At 59.6% G+C, this 11306-nt stretch overlaps 1 protein-coding gene across 1 annotated transcript in view; it reads left to right on the top strand.

Moving 5' to 3' along the window:
• PPP6R2 (protein phosphatase 6 regulatory subunit 2) overlaps positions 1-11306 on the top strand; it is a 102124-nt gene continuing 90818 nt past the window's right edge. The window contains exon 1 of the mRNA XM_054068806.1: positions 1-197. The gene's annotated coding sequence lies outside the window, so the exon portion shown is untranslated. The remainder of the gene's footprint in view (positions 198-11306) is intronic.

The following is an 11306-nucleotide window of genomic DNA, read 5'->3' as shown; positions in this document are numbered from 1 at the left end:
CCGCCCCCCCGCGCGGCTCTGGGCAGCAGCGGGGTCGCCGCCATTTTGGAGCCGCCGTGATCGCCCGCCGCCCGCTGTCAGCGCAGCCCCCGGCGCCGCCACCCCCTCCCGGGACGCGGCCCATGCCCGCCGCGTCAACGTCCCTCGCAGCCAGGCACGGCGCCGCGGGGCGGACGGCAGCCCCGCCACCGCACCAGGTGAGACCCCGCGGCCCGGCCCCGCGAGCTGTCACCGCCGCCCGCCCACGCACACCGGGCAACGGGGGACGGGGATGAGCCTCGCCGAGCGGCGACGACGACGGAGACCGGAGCCTGCCGGGCAGTGGAGCGCGGCCTCCGCCGGGGCCTGGGCCGCTGGGTCCGCGGGCACCGGTAACAACCGGTAACCGGCCGCGTTGGGCGACCTGGGATCCCCGGTGCCCCCGGTGCTCGGCCCCGTGGGGCTGTCCTGGCCCACGGGGACCCCCAGTAAACTCAGTGCCCGGCCCCGCTGGCCTCCCGGTAACCCCCGGTAGCCCCGGTGCCCGGTCCTGTTGGGCGGCCCGCGGCAAGGGGACTCCCGGTACCTCCGGTACGCTGCCCCGTTGAGTTGACCCGGGCAAGGGGACCCCTGGTACCTGCGGTGCCCGGCCCCGTTGGGCTCCCGGTAACCCCTGGTAGCCCCGGTTCCTGGTCCCGTTGGGCTGCCCGCGGCAAGGGGACCCCCGATACCTCTGGTAGCCGGCGCCGTTGGGCTGTCCCGGGCATGGGGACGTCCGGTACGTCCGGTATCTGACCCTGTTGGGCTCCCGGTAACCCCCGGTACCCCCGGTGCCCGGTCCCATTTGGGCTGCACACGGCAAGGGGACCACTGGTACCTCCGGTACGCGGCCCCGTTGAGCTGCCCCGGGCAAGAGGACCCCCGGTACCTGCGGTGCCCGGCCCCGTTGGGCTCCCGGTAACCCCCGGTAGCCCCAGTGCCCAGTCGCGTTGGGCTCCCGGTAACCCCCGGTAGGCCCGGTGCCCCGTCCCGTTGGGCTGCCCGCGGCAAGGGGACCACCGGTGCCTCCGGTACATGGCCCCGTTGAGCTGCCCCGGGCAAGGGGACCCCTGGTACCTGCGGTGCCCGGCCCCGTTGGGCTCCTGGTAACCCCCGGTTACCCCCGGTTCCCGGTCCCGTTGGGCTGCCCACGGCAAGGGGACCCTCGGTACCTCCGGTACCCCGCACCGTTGAGCTGCCCCGGGCGCGGGGACCTCAGGTACGTCCGGTATCTGACCCTGTTGGGCTCCCGGTAACCCCTGGTACCCCCGGGTGCCCGGTCCTGTTGGGCTGCCCGCGGCAAGGGGACCCCCGGTGCCTCTGGTACCCGGTGCCGTTGGGCTGTCCCGGGCACGGGGACCTCCGGTACGTCCGGTTTCTGACCCTGTTGGGCTCCCGGTAACCCCCTGTGCCGGGTCCCGTTGGGCTGCCCCGGGCAAGGGGACCTCCGGTACCCCCTGTGCCGGGTCCCGTTGGGCTGTCCCGGGCAAGGGGACCTCCGGTACCCCCTGTGCCAGATCCCGTTGGGCTGTCCCGGGCAAGGGGACCTCCGGTACCCCCTGTGCCGGGTCCCGTTGGGCTGTCCCGGGCAAGGGGACCTCCGGTACCCCCTGTGCCGGGTCCCGTTGGGCTGTCCCGGGCAAGGGGACCTCCGGTACCCCCTGTGCCGGGTCCCGTTGGGCTGTCCCGGGCAAGGGGACCTCCGGTACCCCCTGTGCCGGGTCCCGTTGGGCTGCACCGGGCAAGGGGACCTCCGGTACCCCCTGTGCCGGGTCCCGTTGGGCTGCACCGGGCAAGGGGACCTCCGGTACCCCCTGTGCCGGGTCCCGTTGGGCTGTCCCGGGCAAGGGGACCTCCGGTACCCCCTGTGCCGGGTCCCGTTGGGCTGCACCGGGCAAGGGGACCTCCGGTACCCCCTGTGCCGGGTCCCGTTGGGCTGCACCGGGCAAGGGGACCTCCGGTACCCCCTGTGCCGGGTCCCGTTGGGCTGTCCCGGGCAAGGGGACCTCCGGTACCCCCTGTGCCAGGTCCCGTTGGGCTGTCCCGGGCAAGGGGACCTCCGGTACCCCCTGTGCCGGGTCCCGTTGGGCTGTCCCGGGCAAGGGGACCTCCGGTACCCCCTGTGCCGGGTCCCATTGGGCTGCTCCAGGCAAGGGGACCCCCGGTACCCCCTGTGCCATGTCCCGTTGGGCTGCTCTGGGCAAGGGGACCTCCGGTACCCCCTGTGCCGGGTCCCGTTGGGCTGCACCGGGCAAGGGGACCTCCGGTACCCCCTGTGCCGGGTCCCGTTGGGCTGCTCTGGGCAAGGGGACCTCCGTTAGCCCCGGTGCCGGCTCCCGTTAGTCTGCCTGCGAGCCCCGTGACCCCCGTTCCCCATCCTTATATTGCTCCATGGGCTCTGGGGATCCCCGGTGCCCAGTAAGTTTGTCACAGCCCCATTCCGCTGCTTGGATCCCCCCCCGGACTGTGGGAGCCCTCAGTCGCTGATCCCTTTCCACTGCCTGAATCCCGTGGGACATCGGTCACCGTTCCACTGCCTGGACCGTAGGGACTCTCGTAGCAGTTGGTCACCAATCCCTCTATACTGCCTGCATCCCCCTGGATCTTGGAAGCAGTGGATCACCAGCTCTGTTCTACTGCTTGGATTCCATGAGCCGTCGGTCACCAGCCCCGCTTCCGCTGCCTGGATCCCCCTGGATCCAAGGAGCCGTCAGTCACTGGCCTTATTCCGCTGCCAGGATCCCCCTGGATCCAAGGAGCTGTTGGTCACTGGCCTTATTCCGCTGCCAGGATCCCCCTGGATCCCAGGAGCCATTGGTCACTGGCCTTATTCCGCTGCCTGGATCGCCCTGGATCCCAGGAGCCATTGGTCACTGGCCTTGTTCCACCGCCAGGATCCCCCTGGATCCAAGGAGCTGTTGGTCACTAGCCTTATTCCGCTGCCTGGATCGCCCTGGATCCCAGGAGCCGTTGGTCACCAGCCTTATTCCGCTGCCAGGATCCCCCTGGATCCCAGGAGCCATCAGTCACTGGCCTTATTCCGCTGCCTGGATCCCCCTGGATCCAAGGAGCTGTTGGTCACTGGCCTTGTTCCACCGCCAGGATCCCCCTGGATCCCAGGAGCTGTTGGTCACTGGCCTTATTCCGCTGCCTGGATCCCCCTGGATCCAAGGAGCCGTCAGTCACTGGCCTTATTCCGCTGCCAGGATCCCCCTGGATCCAAGGAGCTGTTGGTCACTGGCCTTATTCCGCTGCCAGGATCCCCCTGGATCCAAGGAGCTGTTGGTCACTGGCCTTATTCCGCTGCCTGGATCGCCCTGGATCCCAGGAGCCATTGGTCACTGGCCTTGTTCCACCGCCAGGATCCCCCTGGATCCCAGGAGCTGTTGGTCACTAGCCTTATTCCGCTGCCTGGATCGCCCTGGATCCCAGGAGCCGTTGGTCACCAGCCTTATTCCGCTGCCAGGATCCCCCTGGATCCCAGGAGCCATCAGTCACTGGCCTTATTCCGCTGCCTGGATCCCCCTGGATCCAAGGAGCTGTTGGTCACTGGCCTTGTTCCACCGCCAGGATCCCCCTGGATCCCAGGAGCTGTTGGTCACTGGCCTTGTTCTGCTGCCTGGATCCCGCTGGATCCCGGGAGCCGTCGGTCACTGGCCTTATTCCGCTGCCTGGATCCCCCTGGATCCCAGGAGCCATTGGTCACTGGCCTTATTCCACTGCCAGGATCCCCCTGGATCCCAGGAGCCATTGGTCACTGGCCTTGTTCTGCTGCCTGGATCCCGCTGGATCCCGGGAGCCGTCGGTCACTGGCCTTGTTCTGCTGCCTGGATCCCCCTGGATCCCGGGAGCCATCCATCACCAGCCCCGTTCCCTGCCTGGACCATAGGGACCCTCGTAGCAGTTGGTCAGCAATCCCTCTACAGCCTGAATCCCCCTGGATTTTGGGAGCAGTTCATCACTGGCCCCATTCCATTGCCTGAATTCCTGGAGCAGTGGATCACCAGCCCTGTTCCTCTGCCTGGACTCCCCTGGATCCCAGGAGTTGTTGCTCAACAGCCCCGTTCCGCTGCCTGGATCCCCCTGGATCCCGGGAGCAGTCGGTCAATGGCCACATTCCACTGCCTGGATCCCCCCAGATCCCGAGAGGAGTTGCTCAACAGCCCCATTCCGCTGCCTGGATCCCCCCAGATCCCAGGAGCAGTCACTCACCAGCCCCGTTCCGCTGCCTGGATCCTCCTGGATCCCGGGAGTAGTCGCTCACCAGCCCCATTCTGCTGCCTGGATCCCCCTGGATCCCGGGAGCAGTCACTCACCAGCCCCGTTCCGCTGCTTGGATCCCCCCAGATCCCGGGAGCAGTCACTCACCAGCCCTGTTCCGCTGCCTGGATCCTCCTGGATCCCGGGAGCAGTCTCTCACCAGCCCCGTTCCTCTGCCTGGATCCCCCTGGATCCTGGGAGCAGTAGCTCACCAGCCCCGTTCCGTTGCCTGGATCCCCCCAGATCCCGAGAGGAGTTTCTTACCAGCCCCGTTCCGCTGCCTGGATCCCCCTGGATCCCGGGAACAGTTGCTCACCAGCCCCATTCCGCTGCCTGGATCCCCCTGGATCCTGAGAGGAGTTGCTCACCAGCCCCATTCCGCTGCCTGGATCTCCCCGGATCCCGGGAACAGCCGATCCTTGCTGCTGATCCCCTCTCTGCGCCGCAGGGCTGCATCCTTCTCCCTTTCTGCTTTTTCCATTTCCAAGCCAGCCCTGCTGCGTTTCAGAGCTCCCATTCCGAGTCCTTTCCCGATCCTGGGGTTACCTTCCACTTCCTCCCTAGTTCAGGACCTCCTTTGTTGGGTTTTGGGGGGCTTGACCCACGAGGTTCGGATGCGGGGAACAGGGGGAACCCCCGGAGCGTGGGCTGCATCCGCACATGGAATCGCTGCCACTCATCCGCTGACAGGAGACCTCTTCCCGCACCCAACCCGGAGGCCTTGGATCAAAATAAACCCAACTAGGACGGGAAAAAGAGAAACCGAGAGAACCTGACAGGGTTGGAGGTGGTTTTTTGTATCTCGATTTTCCACTTCAAAATTAATATTTTACAACCTGCAGCTTGTTTTCATCCCGTGCTTTATTTTCTCTCCCAAAAACCCAAGGAGAAAGTTGATATTCCGGGTCTGTCCAGAGCTACGATGGGTTTGAAGCCGATTGTGTCATCACTTCTTGGTGGATTTGTGGTGGGAAGCCCTGTTTAAGGATAAGAGAACTTGCGATTTCTTTTAGGACGCTGATACTTTGAAGCCAAAATACCTTCAGGGTTAAAAAATCCGGTGGATGGCAGCGTAGCAACTTCCATAGCAACCGATATGCGGTCAGCGAAGTTAAATTTTGGGATGCGCGATAGGAACGCTTAAGGATCTGCGCTGCTTTGAGCCATCCCAGGAGGAGATGTGCTCGGAAGGAGATGACTGAGGGTTGGAGAAAGGAGAAAATGAAACCAAAGGCGTGCTTTGCTTTTCCTGTCCTCGATGCGCAGGCGTTGCTGGTGACTTTCGGGAGTTCGTTGTATTCCGTCGCAAATCTCGGAGACCTGGGACCGCGTCCTGACTGAAAATCATGAAGGATTTGTTGCGTGGCGGTGGGAGAGGCGCTGTGGTGAGCGGTGTGGAGGTTTTGGGGTGCGGTTCTTGCGGTGCTCAGGCTACGCAAGGGTGGCTGGTGTTGAGCGTTTGGGGACGGCAGGAAGCTCTGGAGCATCCCTCTTCCAACCGTGGGATTCGGCCAAGTCCTCCTTGCGTTGTAGGAGGGACAGGTTGAGTTTCTAAGTGCGTCATTCAGAAATTGGGCGCTGTCAAGTGAATAATGAAAAGAAAACCATCTTGAAAAGCTTTTGGGTTGGGTTTGTTTTTTTCCTCCTGGTGCATCCTGAGCCCGTGGGCTTCGCTTCTTTTTGGAAGGCTGCAGGCTGTGCCTGTTTCCCAGTGCTTCCCAGTGCTTCCCAGTGCTTCCCAGGGAGAGATTAAAGCCCTTGCGGCTTGGTGCTGGTCTGGATCGTGGCTCTGCGCTACTTGCATCACCCAGCTTGGACTGGGAATCAGCTGGGATGAACTGGAGTCCCCATATCCTGAGTTTGGAGGAGGAATCATTTGGTTACGCTTCCCCTCCGCTTTGGTGGGAAGAGATCCCAGGTGGAGCTGATGTGCCAGTTCATGGAAAAACCACCGTTTCATCTTTTTTCCCTGAGTTTTATTGACCATCAGCTAAGATGGCAAAGAGAAACCAAAGCTGTTCCCTTCCCTTCCCTGAGATCTCACGGTACGGAAGGATTCCAGCCAAGGCATGTGTTGTGTTTGAGGAGAGTTTGGAGCGGGATGAGCTTCCTTGCTCCGTGTTTGGGATAATAAGGCGTGTACAAGTGCAAGTGTAAAGACTGTAGATTATATGTTAGGGAAAGCGACTCCGCATGCATAATCCAGTGGCGTGTTTTCCTAACAGAGCGGCTGGGAGCCTGAAGTGTTGGTGCCTGAAGGGTAAGAGCTGGAATGGGATAAGCTCAGCCCTAAAAACGGGCGAACTGGAATGCCCAGAAATAGAGGAGTATCTCGTTAAGAGTCGGTGTTTCTGCGGCAAGAGCAGAAGGGCAGGAATGACTGGGAAACTTGGGTGTGAATGACACGGGAAAAGCGGATGAGGGTGGTGAGTTGAGAGCGAAGCAGGAGCCGAGTGGCTGACCGAACTCTTGGGAACTTTATAGGGAGGGATATTTGTGGGAGGCCTTTTTGGCTGGATGTAAAGTGGTTGGAAACACGACACGGGGTTGACAGGCGGTGGTAGGGAGCAGTGTCTCCTCTCCCTTGCAGCAACAGCTTTCCCGTAGCCCTGCTCGCGGGGTAACGCTTCTGCCCTTCATTGCCTTTCCTGCGCTGGGGAGTCCTTTTGGCTGTTTGTTCCCTCCTTTTCATGGGAAATCTATGGATGTTAGTGCGTTTGTGCAAGGATCAGGAGAGAAACGTGGCCTTTCTATGAGCAGCAGCAACAACGAAAGCACTGAAGCGTCTTCTGTGTTCGATATTATTAGAAGCAAAAGTGTGTTGTCTTTTCCGCCCGGTGCCCTTGTTTCTTTGACTGCGCTTCCCTCTTTCCCTGTCTGTATTCCTCCCGCCCTCCTTCCCTCCCCCTGGGATGGGCTTCCTTGTTTTGATCCACTAAACCACCATGCAGCGGCCAATATTGACATTATTATTACGCGTTGTGGCTGTTTTACCTACGCGTTAACTCTGCTCCGGGGAGAAAACTTGGGCAAATAAACACGAGTGATCTCAGGCAGCCAAGGTTAAAAATCCCAGCTTGGAAAAGCTCAGATTTTTATGGAATTTGCACACCGCACACATGGTATATACGTGGTGTTCGGATCGGGATTGCTGGTGGAATTAACAGCGACGTCTCTTGTTTATTAATGCCGTTTGGTTCTGGCGAAAGCAGAGGCGGCGCAAGTGGCTGTCGAAATAAAACAGCTGTGTAGCGACGCGTAACGAAAATCCTGGGCTGTGGTAGGGGTGGCTTCAAACCGAACGCCCCGTTCGGCGCTGAGCTTTGGAAAAGGGTGTTGCCAAAATCAGGATGAGCTGCTGAGGAGAGGTAACGGCAGTGGAAGGAATTTGGAATCGCCAACTGGAGCTGGGGGGCTCCGCGGCTTTGGGTTCCTGCTTCTTTCCCATGCGGTTTCTCGTCCTCTGTGCCTGTTTTTCCGGTGCGGTGCAGGGATTGGGAGCGTGGCAGGGCGGCAGCTGACCTTTGGCACGTGCGGTGCGTGGCACGGGGACAGCCGGGCTGCTGGATGTCACCGCGCAGCAAAGGTCCGAGCTGTGAGCTCAAGGACACAGCCTTAACCACACAGAAGGGGAAACGGAAGGCAGGAGAAAACAACCTTCCGGTTAAATGGCAAAGTTCAAGAAGTTATTTAAGGCAAAGAAGCTGAGCTCGGAGCTGTTCCCTTACCTCGGCAAAATAAAATACCTCCACTGGGTTTTGCTGTGGTAGAATCGTAAAATCATTGAATAGTTTGGGTTGGAAGGGGTCTTAAAGATCATCCAGTTCCAACCCCACTGTCGTGGGCAGGGACATCCCGGATGGCCGAGCCCAGAGAGTGGTGGTCAATGGAGGTACCTCCAGCTGGAGGCCCCTTACAAGTGGAGTTCCTCAGGGCTCGGTACTGGGTCCATCCCTGTTCAATGTCTGTATCAATGACCTGGATGAAGGCATTGAGTGTCCCCCTTAGCAAGTTTGGGGGTGACACTAAGCTGGGAGGAAGTGTGGATCTGCTGGAGGGTTCGGAGGCTCTGCAGAGGGATCAGAACAGGCTGGAAAGATGGGCTGAGACCAATGGCACGAGGTTTAACAAGGCCAAATGCCGGGTCCTGCATTTGGGGCACAACAACCCTGTGCAGTGCTCCAGATCAGGAGAAGTCTGTCTGAAAAGCTGCCTGGAGGAGAAGGACCTGGGGGTGTTGGTTGACAGCGACTGAAGATGAGCCAGCAGTGGCCCAGGTGGCCAAGAAGGCCAACGGCATCTTGGCTTGGATCAGAAATGGGGTCACCAGCAGGTCCAGGGAGGTTATTCTCCCTCTGTACTCGGCACTGGTGAGACCACACCTCGAATACTGTGTTCAGTTCTGGAGCCCTCACCACAAGAAGGATGTTGAGGCTCTGGAGAGTGTCCAGAGAAGAGCAATGAAGCTGGTGAGGGGTCTGGAGAAGAAGGGTTACGAGGAGCGGCTGAGAGAGCTGAGGTTGTTTAGCCTGGAGAAGAGGAGGCTGAGGGGAGACCTTCTTACTCTCTACAACTGCCTGAAAGGAGGTTGTGGAGAGGAGGGAGCTGGGCTCTTCTCCCAAGGGACAGGGGACAGGACAAGAGGGAATGGCCTGAAGCTCCGTCAGGGGAGGTTCAGGTTGGATATCAGAAAAAATTTCTTCACAGAAAGAGTCATTGGGCACTGGAACAGCTGCCCAGGGAGGGGGTGGAGTCACCTTCCCTGGAGGTGTTTAAGGAACGGGTGGATGAAGTGCTGAGGGCCATGGTTTAGGGAGTGTTAGGAATGGTTGGACTCCATGATCCAATGGGTCCTTTCCAACCTGGTGACTCTGTGATTCTGTGATCCCACTGGCTCAGGCTGCCCAAGGCCCATCCAACCTGGCTTTGAACACCTCCAGGGATGGGGCAGCCTCAGCTTCTCTGAGCAACCTGTTCCAGGGCCTCACCACTCTCTCCGTGAAGAAATTCCTCCTTATGTCCAGCCTAGCTCTGCCCCTCTCCAGTTTATCCCCATTCCCCCTCATCCTATCACTCCAAGCCTTTATGAATAATCCTTCTCCAGCTTTCTTGTAGGTCCCTTTCAGGTAGGTGGGATGGTGGGCACTCTGCCTGCCTTTGCACAGAAGTCTTTCGAAACACATGGACTGCTGGAACGCAACGTTTGCGTTGGCACGGCCGCCCTTCCCGGCGTGCCTGCACTGGCTGCCGTTCAGTTCTCACGTGTGCTTGGGTTCTGCACTTCGCCGCTGTTCCATCACCGCAGGGGCACCGAGAACTGTGAAATCTCTTTGATTCTGATTCTCTTTGGCAGAATGAGGAGCAATAGCAGCAAAGCGGAGACTGGCACGGCTTCCTGGGAGACAGGCAAAAGCTGAAGCTCGAGTGGTGGAGGTGCTGCAGCCTACAGGAAGGAAGGAGGAAGCAGAGCAAAGAGAGTTGAGTTTCAGTTTTGTCTCAGGTTTTGTTGTGGTGGCCTTGTGTTCGCCGAGAAGGCGCACGACGCGTACGCCCTGGCATTTTGGGATAAACGACTTCTGTTCTCTCATGCGGAGCAGTTTCTTCCATCCTTTTCATTCGTTATGGTCTCATCAAACCTACAGATGGTTTCAGCTGCTTGTTTGCATGAGGGAGAGGATGGGAAAGTGGTGTTCCCTTAGCTGTGTGCTGTTCTTATTCTTCTCTGCTGTGCCACTTCATGCATTTATTCCATGTAGGAGTGTATTATTTCATGTAGGAGGGCTCCAAGGATGATGTGAGGGCTGGAGCGTATCCCATCCGAGGACAGGCTGAGAGAGTTGGGGTTGGGGAGAAGAGAAGGCTCCGAGGAGACCTTAGAGCAGCTTCCAGTACCTGAAGGGGCTCCAAGAAAGCTGGAGAGGGACTGTTCACAAAGGATTGTGGTGATAGGATGAGGTGGAACGGCTATAAACTGGAGAGGGGCAGATTTAGACTGGACATAAGGAAGAATTTCTTCACCATGAGAGTGGTGAGGCCCTGGCACAGGTTGCTCAGGGAAGCTGTGGCTGCCCCATCCCTGGAGGTGTTCAAGGCCAGGTTGGATGGGACCTTGGGCACCTGATCCAGTGGGAGATGTCCCTGCCCATGGCAGGGGGTGGAACTGGATGGGCTTTGAGGTCCCTTCCAACCCAAACTATTCTACGATTCGATGTTAAAGTGGATTTCTGCATATTTTAGAAGGCTTTAAGCTGAGGTTGGAACAATACCTGGAGGCCTTGTGTCCACTTCTGGAGTCCTCAGCAAAGGAAGGACATGAAGCTGTTGGAGCATGTCCAGAGGAGGTCACGGAGATGATCTGAGGACTGTGCACCTCCAGTACAAGGACAGACTGAGAGAGTTGGGGTTGTTCAGCCTGGAGAAGAGAAGGCTCTGAGGAGACCTTAGAGCAGCTTCCAGTACTGAAAGGGACTCCAGGGAAGCTGGAGAGATGCTCTTGATCAGGGACTGCAGGGATAGGATGAGGGGTTTTAAGTGGAAAAAAAGTGGAGACTGAGATGAGATCTTAGGAAGTTGTTGTGAGGGTGGGGAGGCCCTGGCCCAGGTTGCCCAGAGCAGTAGTGGCTGCCCCATCCCTGGAGATGTTGAAGACCAAGTTGGATGGGGCTTGGAGCAACCGGATCCAGTGGGACGTATCCCTGCCCGTGGCAGGGGGGCTGGAATTGGCTGGGCTTTGAGTTCTCTTCCAACCTAAACCTTTCCATACTTCTCTAAGCCGCATCCCGTCTCCCCATGGCAGAGGACTATGCGTGGAGCTCCTCAGCGACGTCCTCAGCCTGAGCCCAGGTTGGAGTGCGTCGGCGTTAATGTTTGTGTGACACAGCGCCTTGGAGAGCTGAGTGGCCGCGGTGCTTACCCGGCACGCAGGGAGTGGCTGGCAGCTGGATCCGCTCCATGTGTAGCTGCACTGGCAGCACCGACACACGGGAGGCGGCCGGAGCGCGTGAGCTGGGAAGGAGGAGAGCAAAGGG

Source organism: Cuculus canorus, chromosome 1 (genome assembly GCF_017976375.1).
Source record: "Cuculus canorus isolate bCucCan1 chromosome 1, bCucCan1.pri, whole genome shotgun sequence".
Taxonomy (NCBI): Eukaryota; Metazoa; Chordata; class Aves; order Cuculiformes; family Cuculidae; genus Cuculus; species Cuculus canorus.
The sequence above is the reverse complement of the archived record's forward strand: the minus strand, read 5'-3'. Positions and strand labels throughout refer to the sequence as shown.